This window comes from Muscardinus avellanarius (assembly GCF_963383645.1).
Source record: "Muscardinus avellanarius genome assembly, chromosome: X".
In the NCBI taxonomy this organism is placed as follows: Eukaryota; Metazoa; Chordata; class Mammalia; order Rodentia; family Gliridae; genus Muscardinus; species Muscardinus avellanarius.
Genome location: NC_137792.1, coordinates 10,904,665 through 10,916,701, shown reverse-complemented (window position 1 = coordinate 10,916,701; position 12,037 = coordinate 10,904,665). Strand labels below are relative to the sequence as shown.

Below are 12,037 nucleotides of genomic sequence, written 5' to 3'. Positions count from 1 at the left end.
TGATAATAACTGGACCAGCTTCCTGTTGTTGAAGGCTGACCATGTGCCAGGTGCTATTGTAAGTACACTATAGATCTTACTTCATTTATTCATCATACCAATCCTATAAAAATGAACATCAACACTACACCGTCTTACAGATGATGAAACTGAAGACTAAATAACTTGCCCAAAGTCACAAAGTCAGTAAATGACAACAATTAGATTTATATCCCAAGCCTATAGTCCTAAGTCCTCTTTCAGGCTGCCTCCCTGAGCCCAACTATTGTGTTCCTCCAATGTCCTCTCCCATTAGTACCATATGAGCACCAACTATCCTTCCCCACTTACACACTCCTCCCCTAACCCTTAGGAGTGCCTCCTGTTTTCTATCAGTGTATGTTAGGGGTGAGGACCAGAGATGAGAAATTAGGATTCCACTGTTTAGGAACCTAGAAACCAACCATAACTAATCCCTGGAGAGAACCTGAGCTGTCTTGTTACTTAGGGGAGACGTTGTGGCCAGTTATTGCCTACAAGCCTTACCAAATGAAGAATGAGGAAATAGGTTTAAATGAGAACATAGAAAATGATAGTTATATGTACATAATACAAGAGACTACAGTACAGATGATGTTAAGCATAAATGCCTTCAAAGAGTGAGGAATAATGAAGGAGCTACAGGATAAGGCTATCACAATCTTGGTGCTCTCATAGTTCTAAGCAAAGTATGGGCTCATGTATACCAACACCTTCTATAATGTCTAATGAACTGAGTATGTGGACTGATGGCATCATCCAGTGGAATTACACCACCAATGTAAGCTTTATATAATAAGATGATATCATGAGCATGATATAAGAGGAAGGGGAAATCTAGGAAAAACACAAGTCATCAGTAGTCAAGGGAAATATAAGAAAAAAAAGTCACTGGTAGTGGGGTAAAGCTAATTTATTAAGAGGTTTTATAAAATAAAATGCATCCCTGATAAAGATGATGTGCCTGCTTGGTTGCTAAGAAAGTAATTCTGAGATATGGATTCACGGTATAGCGTAATAGTAGAAGCTGGTCCTCAGGCAAGACAGCAGGGTTAAAACTGCAACCTTAACACTTCCTTGCTATGTGTGAGCTTGTTATGTCCCTGAAGTTCTCTGTGCCTTAGTTTACTTATCTGCAAACTGAGGACAGAAAGAGAACCAGAACCTATCATACATGACTGTTAGGAAGACTATGTGAGTTAGTATTTATAAAGAATTTAGAAGACTGCTTATCACATAACACTCTGTTTTATAAAAGAATGAAAAAAATCACAGAATCTATAGTCATTATACTTTTTAAATCAATTATGACATGCACAAAATATTATTTACTATGCAAAAGTACTGTTTTGTTCCCTTCAGAAGGCAGAATAAGGTGACACTTGGCCTTTGACTCCTAATATGGACCACGGACAAAACTTAAAAGCTACTTTGAACAAGATGAATCTAAGTCTGCACTGGGAATGGCATTTTAAAAATAAGCACTTCAGAGATTAATGTAGGAAAGATTTCACATTTATAAAAATTACTGGTGAACATGAAATCTGAATTTTCTCATCATTTGCTTAGCAGATCTATAGCTAATTTTGATGACATGTAGTGAATGATTTTTCTTTCTTTCTCTTCCTGAATATTCATCATTCAGTTTTGAGCACTTCCCTACAAACCTTTTCCTACAACAGCAGGCTCCATCACTTGCTAGTCACAAAAGTCCACGTAGCTCACATCCATTCTGAACCTCAACTTCTGCTTCTGTAAAATGACATGCAGTGGAAGATGTGAAAGCACTAGCATAAATGCTCAAAACGGGCTTAAAACACTCAGAAGCAAGACAAAAGTTCCTGAGGGGCCAAATCACAGAGTGGTAGACCGGGCTGAGGGTTCAGAAAAAGATAGCGACAGATGAGAACTTGTATGCAGCAGAATGACAGGTATTAAAGTACCTCGCATGAAGCAGGAGACTGGTACCAAAACTCCCCAGAGGCTAAGGTGGTGTTTCACTACCAGTAAAGCTTTAAGGCCACAGTAAAGTCTATGAAGGGGCTCAGCGCTGCATACTTAGGGAAAGAACGGGAAGCATATACAGTCCTAAGTTGAACAGTGGTCCAACTTAGGAGTTTTTGACTTTGAAAGAGTGTAAAGTTGTAGCTACACAACCATTCTTTCTCACTTTGAGTACAGTATTCCATAAATTACATGAAATATTCAATATTTTATGACAAAATAAGCTCTTTGTTAGATGATTTGGACTAACTTCAGGCTATTCTAATTGTTCTGAACATGTTTCAGATAGGCTAGGCTAAGCTATAATGTTCATTAGGCTAGGGATATTCAATGTGTTTCTGACATAATATTTTCAACTTACAATGGGTTATTGAGAAATAACTCACACTGTAAGTCAAGGAGCTCTGTATAACATTATAGCTTGGTGCTGGGCTAAGCCATCATCTGATGGCATCTATGAGAACTCTGACATCCACTCCAGATGAGAATGTTGAAACTCAAGTATAAGAAGTGGCTCTAGCCTGAAGGTCACGTGTGTGGAGCTGTGGAGTACAGCAGGTAGAGACAGTCACTATACTGCTAGAAAAGGAGACGCTCAGCCGGGCGTGGTGGGCACGCTTGTAATCCCCGCGCTTGGGAGGCGGAGACAGGAGGATCGAGCTGGTTCGGAGCCAGCCTCGCTGGATTAAGAGACCCTGTTTCCAAATAAAAAAATAAAAATTAGGTCTGGGAGTGTAGCCCAGAGGTAGAAGGGCTTCCAGGAACCCCAGTACCACCAAAAAAAAAAAGAAGCTCAGAATGAAGTTGCACTGAAACTCAAAATAAGCCTTCAAAACAAACTTGCAAAAGTATAGAAGACAAAACCTAACACTAAGAAGACCATCTCCCCAAAATTCACTCTTGATACAAATGAAAAAAAGAACCATTATAAATAACTTCAAAATACATCAGTATCTTTAGAATCCTCAAAGTTAAAAGTAGGGAATACCTGAAGCAAAAGTAGATAAATGTGAAAAAAGGACAGACTCATAAAAGAGAAAAGATTTATAGCCAAGTGTGGTGATGCACACCTTAATTCCAGTACTTGGGAGGCTGAGACAGCAGGGTCGTAGGTCAGAGCCAGCCTCAGCAACGTAGCAAGTTTCCTCCCAACTTAGTGAGACTCTGTTTCAAAATAGAAAATAGAGCTGGGGTGTAGCTCAAAGGTAGAGTGCCCCTGAGTTCAATCCCCAATACCACAAGAAGGAAGGAAGATGGAAAGAAAGAAAGAGAGGGAGGGAGGGAAGAAAAGAGGGAGGGAGGGAGGGAAGGAGGGAGGGAGGGAGGGAGGGAGGAAGGAAGGAAGGAAGGAAGGAAGGAAGGAAGGAAGGAAGGAAGGGAGAGAATCAATTATAAAACCTAGAATTAGCCAGGCATGGTGGTGCACACCTATAGTCTCAGTAATTAGGAGGCTGAGAAAGGAGAGTTACAAGTTTGAGGACAGGCTCAGCAAGTAATAGTACTTTCATCTACCTAGAGAGACCTTATTTCAAAATAAAAATAAAATAGGGCTGGGGGTGTAGTTCGGAGGTAGAAGACACTGGGTTCATTCCCCAGTATCAAAAACAAAAAAAATAAGTTAAAAATAAAAAATAAAACCTAGAATTAAAGAATAGTGATAGAGGTTTAAAAACAAAATAGCAGGTTTTAGGCTATATATGGCTATATGGAGAATTATTCATTTGGGTGATGGAGATTTCATCCAAGACTAGCCCAGAATGATAATAACATAAAAAGAAAATGGAAGAGCCACTACATTAAAGTATGAGTTGACAGACAGACATAGAGCGATTCAGCCAATCAGAGTTCAGGAAGAAAAGAGAAGAAACAAACAGAATCAGAACTCACAGAGATATGACTAAGAGTGCTCTAAAATTAAACACACAGTTTTCCAGATGGAAAATGTACATATGTGTCACCTGGAATAAATAAGTTAAATCAATGCCTAGACACTTCACAGAGACATTAATACAGAACATCAAAATAAAGTTTTAAAAGCCCCCTCTAGAGAAAAGACAAAGTCATTCCAAAGTAACCCAAAATAGATTGACAGTAGAGTCCTCAGTAGCAGTAGCAGCTGCAATAAACATCAGAAGAGGAGGTTAATACATTTAAAATGCAGAGAGAACATAACTTTTGGTCTAGAAGTCAGTGAAATTACCATGTAAGAGGGATAGCAGTAAGAATTTACTGTCCAGCCCCCCCCTTGGGGAGGGCAGCAAGAGCTGTGTGCATGTATTTTTCTGACACTCTGTACCCCAATATGATGTAAATTTACAATGCACCAAATTTTTTCAAAAAGAACTCACTATCCAGAGAACATGGATGGAAAACAACTGAGAGAACATATTTTGGTAAACTGTTTACTTGTACCTCACAACTGCTAGTCATCATAAGTGCCTGAGTTCATATATCTCATCTCAATTTCTGAGAGCTTCTAAAAGTCATTTTACTCTGATAGAGCTTCAAATGCCCTTTTTATTCTAGTCATAGTATCAGAAGGAATTTTTCCTTTTCCCTAACCCTTAATTGTATTGAGTTTATCTTTCAAATAAAAAACTGCATAGTTTCTCTACCAAAGTAGCTATTTAAGGAACTGGAAGACATTATGCTAAGTGAGATCAGTCAGTCACAAAAAATAAGAAATTGGATGCTTTCCCTAATATGAGAAAGCTAGGGAGAAATGGGTAACAGGAGGAACTCTAGATGAAGAAGGAGATCCTATAGAGGAGCAAATAGGTGACCCGAGGGGATGGGAGGGGGAACAGGGAAGCTCTCTAAAGCCCGCGATGTACTTAAACAAACATATCAGCTTCAATCACTAAGACAAGCATGAGAAGGAAGGAGGGGGAGAAAATGGGGCAGGAATTGGGTAAGGGCTAATTGGGTGATGTGTGTATGTATGTCTCCACCATCTTTTATCTCATTAAATGTATGACTACAATGTACCAATAAAAAATTAAAAAAATAAATTACTACCAATTACTTAGCAGTTTACTTCCATATCCTCTTCCCGTTATATTGTCTCCAGGGCTTCAGTTGTATTTATCATGGGTGAGAAGGGAAAACTGGTCTAACTCAGCCTGTCTCTTAATTGTGTTTTATGGTGTTTCATTTATATTTACAACATCTCTCCCTCTCCCTCTCCCTCTCCCTCTCCCTCTCCCTCTCTCTCCCTCTCCCTCTCACTCTCTCTCCCTCTCCCTCTCTCCCTCTCTCCCTCTTTCTTCCTCTTCTTCTTCTTCTTCTTCTTCTTCTTCTTCTTCTCCTTCTCCTTCTCCTTCTCCTTCTCCTTCTCCTTCTCCTTCTTCCCTTTTAGTGATACTAGGGCTTAAACCCAGAGGCAGTCTATCTTCAAGCTATACTCTCAGCCCATCTTATTATTTTTTGCTTGAAACAGGATCTCACTAGGTTGTTGAGAGTCTGACTACATGGCTAAGGTTGTCCATAAATCTGAGATCCTCCTATCTCAGCCTAATCATATCTTTCTTAAACAGGAGAAAAAAATAGAGTTAGAGACCTTAGCATAGCTGGGCATGGTGGCCCACCCTTGTAATCCCCGTGCTTGGGAGGCAGAGACAGGAAGATCGTGCAGGTTCAAAGCCAGCCACACTGGCTTAATAGACCCTGTTTCCAAAAATAAAAAGTATAAAATAGGTCTGGGAGTGTAGCCTGGAGGCAGAAGGACTTCCAGGAACCCCAGTACCATCAAATAAATAAATAAATAAATAAATAAATAAATAAATAAATAGACTGTAGCATAGAAGAATCCTTCAATCTGAATCCCTTATTTTGCATAAGAGGCAATGGGTCTGGGGTCTAACTTGTTTAATTTTCATAAGGTCATAGAGCTACACCATAGCAGAGCTAAGAATAAAACCACAGACAGATAGTCATATCACTACATTTAACATGGTGTTGCGCACCTCCTGGTGTAACTTTTCATTTTCCTGGATGAAGATAAGTCCTTGGTTCATAGTTTCTTCCCTTAATCACTGAAATACTCATTAACATACTGTGAATTTTGGATAATTTACTGCATACATTGTAGGACAAAACAGAGTAACACTTTAGAAGAAAATTAAACTGCATCATTGGGGACATATATATCTGTAAATTCACTTCAGGATAAGTTTTGAGTTTCTAGTATGTACATGAATAGAAAAATACCTTTTGATATGTATTTCTTGGGGATACTGGGGGTTGAACCCAGTAGCATTCGACCTCCAAGTTACACCTCCAGCCCTTTTTATTTTTTGTTTTGAAACAAGAACTCACTAAGAAAGTTGCTGAGACTGGCCTCCAATCTGCAATCCTCTTGTCTTAGCCTCCCAAGTGGTGGGATTACAGGCATACACAACCATACCTGGCGTCTTGATACATTTTAAATTTGTATTTTGATGAGTAAAAAATTAGGATGGCATATGTATCTTTGCAAGTTCATAAATATGCTTTGTCTACATAGGCAATATGATCTAGCACCTTCTATACATTACATGAGGTCATCTCAATGTTATAGCAAACTATCTCATGATATTTCATATATACCTACTGAATTTTAATTTTACATAGTAAAAAGCCATAATATTTTAGAAGCAGTGACATTTCCATAATGCTTATATTAAAGATTGTTTCTTGCTGTTTTCTTATAGATATTTCAAAGTTACCAATGAGTTCATTTTATTCTCTTAGAAATAGATTTAGTATGTGTTAAAATGGATTCTGTATCCATGTTAACTTTAATCAAATTTACATGTAAAAATTGATTAAATGACCCTTTAAGAGATTTGCACAGCCGTCAGGAATTTCTAGAGCCAAGAAAGAATGCATGCTCTACAGTTCTTAATTTTCTCCCAGAAGAATCTTCTATTTTATATTTAGTGTATATTAACTTGTGGAATGAATACTAAAAATGATAGGATATTAATTTAAAGGATAGTAAAGAATAGACTTTTTTAAAGTAGGATATCAAATAATTTAGAAGTAGTTCAGGACTTACCAACTGACAATTGACTTTAACTAAACTACAGTCTTTCCTTCCAAAGAAAGCAAAAGTAGTATTTAATAAAATTTTCTGTCTAAGAAATTTGGCTTTGAGAAAGAACAGCATACCTAGTGTACTCCTACTGGGCTTAATATGGCCTTCAGGCCCTGATTCTAGCCAGATGGCGAAAATAGATGAAAGACTGACTGAGGAGACCACAATGAGTCTAGTTTCCTTTTGGGACCATTGGTGCTCCTGGCTAGTCTCTCATGACAGGACACAACATGACCAGAGAGAGACTAGTCCTTCCATCATGCCTTCTCGCCCTGTTCACATCAGTCATCACAAGAAGTCCATGATTTCTGGGTCATTCCTCATGATCTAGGCTCTTTCACTTATTCTCTTGACCTCTTCTCTGAACATGCTTTCCCTTTGTGCTTAGAATTAGGGTACAGAAAACCAAGCTAACTAAAATCCTGTTCTTCCCACAAGACCTGTTCCCCAGAGAGGACTCTCTTGTTGGGGGACCCTTTTTCTTCCACAGCTCTGGCGCCCCTGGGATTAGAGGTAAGGAGGTGGCTTGCTCCACTTTGCCACCTCCAGATCACTCAATCTCTTTTCCCTGAAATCTGGCTTTCCAAATATTGGGTAGTTCCTTAAACATACCAGGACCCCATGCATATTTGTTACACTGGGTTTTTTCTCTACAGTAAATATTTGTATCCTTCAGCTATTTAAAAAGAAAGGTTCTCTTGTTTCTTTGAAAAAATGTTTGCTAAGGATTGAATCCTCCGGCATTTAATCTCCAAGCTGCATCCCTAGCCCTATTTTATTTTTTGTTTTGAAACAGAGTTTGCTAGATTTCTGAGAATCTCGCTACATTGTTGGGGCTGTCCTTGAACCTGTGATCTTCTTGTCTCATCCTCCCAAGTACTGGGATCATAGGCATACACCACCACACCTGTCCTCTTCTTTCTTCAAAACTCATTTTATTAGATACCTCACTGATTCTATGAGACTTCTCCATCTCTCTAAGTTTAATGGTATTAATAAGATGCTTCTTCCATGCTGCCTTCAAACTTGACTACTATTTTAATACTTATAACATTGCTAATGAGAAGGACTTTCTGTGATAAGGTAAGAAGTTAGTGGTATAAATAGGAAAATTATGAGCACATTAGTCTAGAGGAAGCCCTAATTCATCAAATGTGGTACTAACATAAATCTTAAAAGACAATACTTTGTACCTCCCAAATCGTTTCTTTATTAAACATAATTACACTGAAGCCATGGCTCTAGCACAATTGCCATTGGAAATCTGACATGAGACCAACTCTATTAAAGGGATTTATTTATGGAAGTACCATATAGTCCCTTAGCAGAGAACAGACCCACAGGACAAGTGCAAACTACAGAGATGGAATTTTACTTGATTTATATGCACACAAACAGTGAGCTAATAAGTTTCACTCTCACTTGAACACTGTTCCACATGAAACACTGCACTCTAATTGCTTTTTGGTTTTTTAGTGCTATGAATCAGTCTTTTGAAAAAAGCATCCTGTTTTAAACTGAGCCAAGAGACCATGCCCTGGTCTCTACTCTTTCCATGGGAAAGCATGCAACACAAATCACTTGATTCTTTATATATCCACTTGGTGCTTCTTGATATTACATACAGTATGAAAAATAAAAGATCCATTTCTTTGGATTTATTCCTTTTCCTAAATCTGGGGCTCTGTTTGCATAACTTAATCCAGATGTTCATATCATAGTAGTACTTGGTGTAAGTAGGAGCCAACTAAACTGTATTTTATGCTAAAAATTTATACCTCATCTCTCTCCCTCGATAAAAGTGGATTTACTTTTGTTGTATGTATGTAAATGTACATATATGTATATGTTATATATGTGCACATATATGTAAATATGCAAACTCATTTATATTACATACTTAGAACCTGCAAGAATATTACTATTGATTGGCCACAGTTTTTAAAACAGTGTCCCTTTATAGGACACAAAACATTTCCTCATTTGTTACAATCTATTCTTGCCCATTTCTCAAGTTAAATAATATGACATAGTAAGCTCCAGAAAACACCCAGAAAAATATTTTCATCTCTATCAGAGATATTGATAAATATAATGATTTTAATTATACAAGACTTTCTGGTTTCTCCCCCAGGTCTTCTGGTGATAGAATTGCCATCTGAGCCCCATAAAAGAAGTCTGAAGATATAAACATAGGTATATTTCCAAATCACGTTGGTGGACCATAGGAAGCAAGTAGAACTCAAAACAATTTTAGTCAAGCAAAAGAAGAATCCAGAGTGTTTAGGTTCTCTGTAATAAAATGCTGTGAAGTAGTAAAAGTTACCTTATCAGAAAGTTAATAAGAAGGAATAGAAAAGCAAGGAAGGACAAGACAAAATGAAAAGCTGGAATATCTGAAATCCTAAGCTAGTATGCAGTACACTTTCATTTCAACTCTTCTATAGAAAACTATTTTTATACCATAAAATTTAACTCTAATCACATAATAGAGAAATGAAGTGACAGATGAGCACAGTTTGGAAGGATCCACAGCAATACCTTTAGGTTGTTATTCTAATAGTGCTACCTAACCACTAAGCCCTAAGGATATTAATAGGTATTTGATAAATAAAAAGATGAACAGTCACATAAACTACAAAACTGCTTTAACAAAATCGGCTAGTTTTTTATTTCCTTGTTGTTCGGGGTGTTTTGTTTTGTTTGCTGCAGGACTTCAAAGCCTTCACTTGGTTCACATACACTGTGAATCTTCCAGAGGTGGTTAAGAGACAGCAGTCTTGTCAATCTGTCTCACCACAGAACCCTACTAATATCTCCCAGAGATTGTTTAACCACAAGTGGTTTGGAGAAGACTATGGTGTCCCATACAGGTGGTTAGTAAGACTCTCCTAGGATCAATAGTAGGCATTTGACATGGCATGAAGACTAAATACAATCACATGTTTATTATCAAGGACTTCATATGTTGAATATATGTGTCCCTCTTACAGTGGAAGGAAGGAGGCAATAGGAGGAGGGTAAAAGCGTGGAGATTTTCTGCCTATTTCTTACACACCTGTTCCTGTAGTCTGAATTCTCCATAGTTAGGCAGCTGAGCTGAAGGCTTGGATTGAGTGCTGGGCTCATTGTTTACACTGAGCTGGGAAATCTGGGAGACAAAGAAGCAGACTCATTCATTAAGGAAGGGTGACTCCTTAAGAATTCACTGTCCCTCTATCAGATGGTCACTAAGCCCAAAGCAGGCAGGAAACCCACCCTAAGTAGCTCAGATGAGGACTGCTGATAGCATCAGCACATTTCAGACCAGGAAGCAGCTACTGTCATTTGTGCAACCGGGGAAAGATAAGGATTCGTTACAAAGGCACTTTCAGACAGGCTCTACACATTCATCCAGGTGGCTCTCAAGCCTAGGCTTGAAACTAGCAGATAAAAGATCCCAGAAGGCCTGCTAATTTTGTTATGTCCAAGTCCAGATTTACTGTAGGTGCAAAAGAAGAGCCTTAACTCATCTAGGTCCTCCATGGGAGGGAGGTGAAAACCTCAGTTACAAGTGCAGTGGATCTGCTGTCTTGCTAAAGATATAGATACTTAAGACTGTAATGATGGGGCTAGGAAGGACCTAAAGACTTCAGTTTGAAAACTGGCTCTACTATTTACTATTTACACCGCCTTGGTGACTTGCTTAAGCCCTATATTTCCTCATTTGTAAAAAAAAAAAAAAGAGGGGGGGGATTTAATATAAACTTACTTCATAAGGTTTTTTGAAGATTCAATTGTGCATTAAAAGCACTTAGCACAGTGTCTGATCTATTTTAGATGCTCAGTTAACATGGCTAATAATTTTAATGAGCAGAAATTATAACCAAAGAAAGGTTTGGGGTAGAACTAAGGTTTGTCATTAGATAAACAGCGGGAACAATGGCTACTTGTTAACTGATCAATATCTTGTACAGTGAATGCTAAATTCTGAAAAATCAGTTCTTTCTTGTTTATATGGAGGTCAGAAAGAACTGGGCTTTATATTATCCTTCAGGCTAAAACAGGAAACTAATACCTCATGGTATTTGCATCTCATGGTTGAATGGATACTAAAGATCATCTAATTGCTTAAAGGAAAGACAAGCAAACATTAAAAGTGGTGTCTGTGACTCCAGTCCTGAGAAGTGCTCCATGGAAAGGTATGCTCTGAGCCACCCAGAGCCATGAAGTTGCAACTGGGACTGTCAGTAGAGAAATTTCCCAACATTTTCTGCCCCAAATTAGAAAGGACCTTTAAAGATAGAAAGTTTCTACAGTAGCAATTAACAAAAAGAAAGATCAATAGCACCATATCCCACACTCCACAGATCTGCTCCTTCCATCCCACTTTCAAGTCCATGAAAAGTGTTGATGAATAAGGTCACAGTAGCACATGTAAATAAGGCAGATTTACAGGTGACACAGACTTGGATAACACTCTCTCAATCCTGCCATTTCAGCTTATTGTTCGGAGTGAAACACAATACCAAAGAAAGTACCGTGGGCCAAAAATACAGCACTAACTCCATGCTAATGACCATTTATTTTTAGTTTATGTGGAATTAACATAGCTCCTAAAGTGCTAATAAGAATAATCACCCCAACTGCATGTCCTATACAAAACAACCACATCCCCCACCTCTAACGGAAGAGACACCTGTTTTGTCCCTATCTCTTTATGAAAACCACACGTAACCTGAACTAGGACACATTTGTTTGGTAACTTATTGAAGAAACTTCTCTTCAGCATGAAGCCGGGGCTAGCTAGAAGAGAAGAAATGAGACCACTCTGCTTTCATTATCCAGATAGTGGGAATTATCCAGATCTTGGGAATCCAACAGATCAGTTCTGTGGCCATCAGCCATTGCAGAGAAACATGGTGGTAGGAGGCTTTACCTAGTAAGAGTTGAAACAAT

At 38.3% G+C, this 12,037-nt stretch overlaps 1 protein-coding gene across 9 annotated transcripts in view; it reads right to left on the bottom strand.

Moving 5' to 3' along the window:
- The window catches only part of REPS2 (RALBP1 associated Eps domain containing 2), a gene marked incomplete at both ends in the record, with an annotated part of 264,962 nt that overhangs the window by 37,368 nt on the left and 215,557 nt on the right, over window positions 1-12,037 (bottom strand). The gene's annotated exons all lie outside the window — the stretch shown is intronic.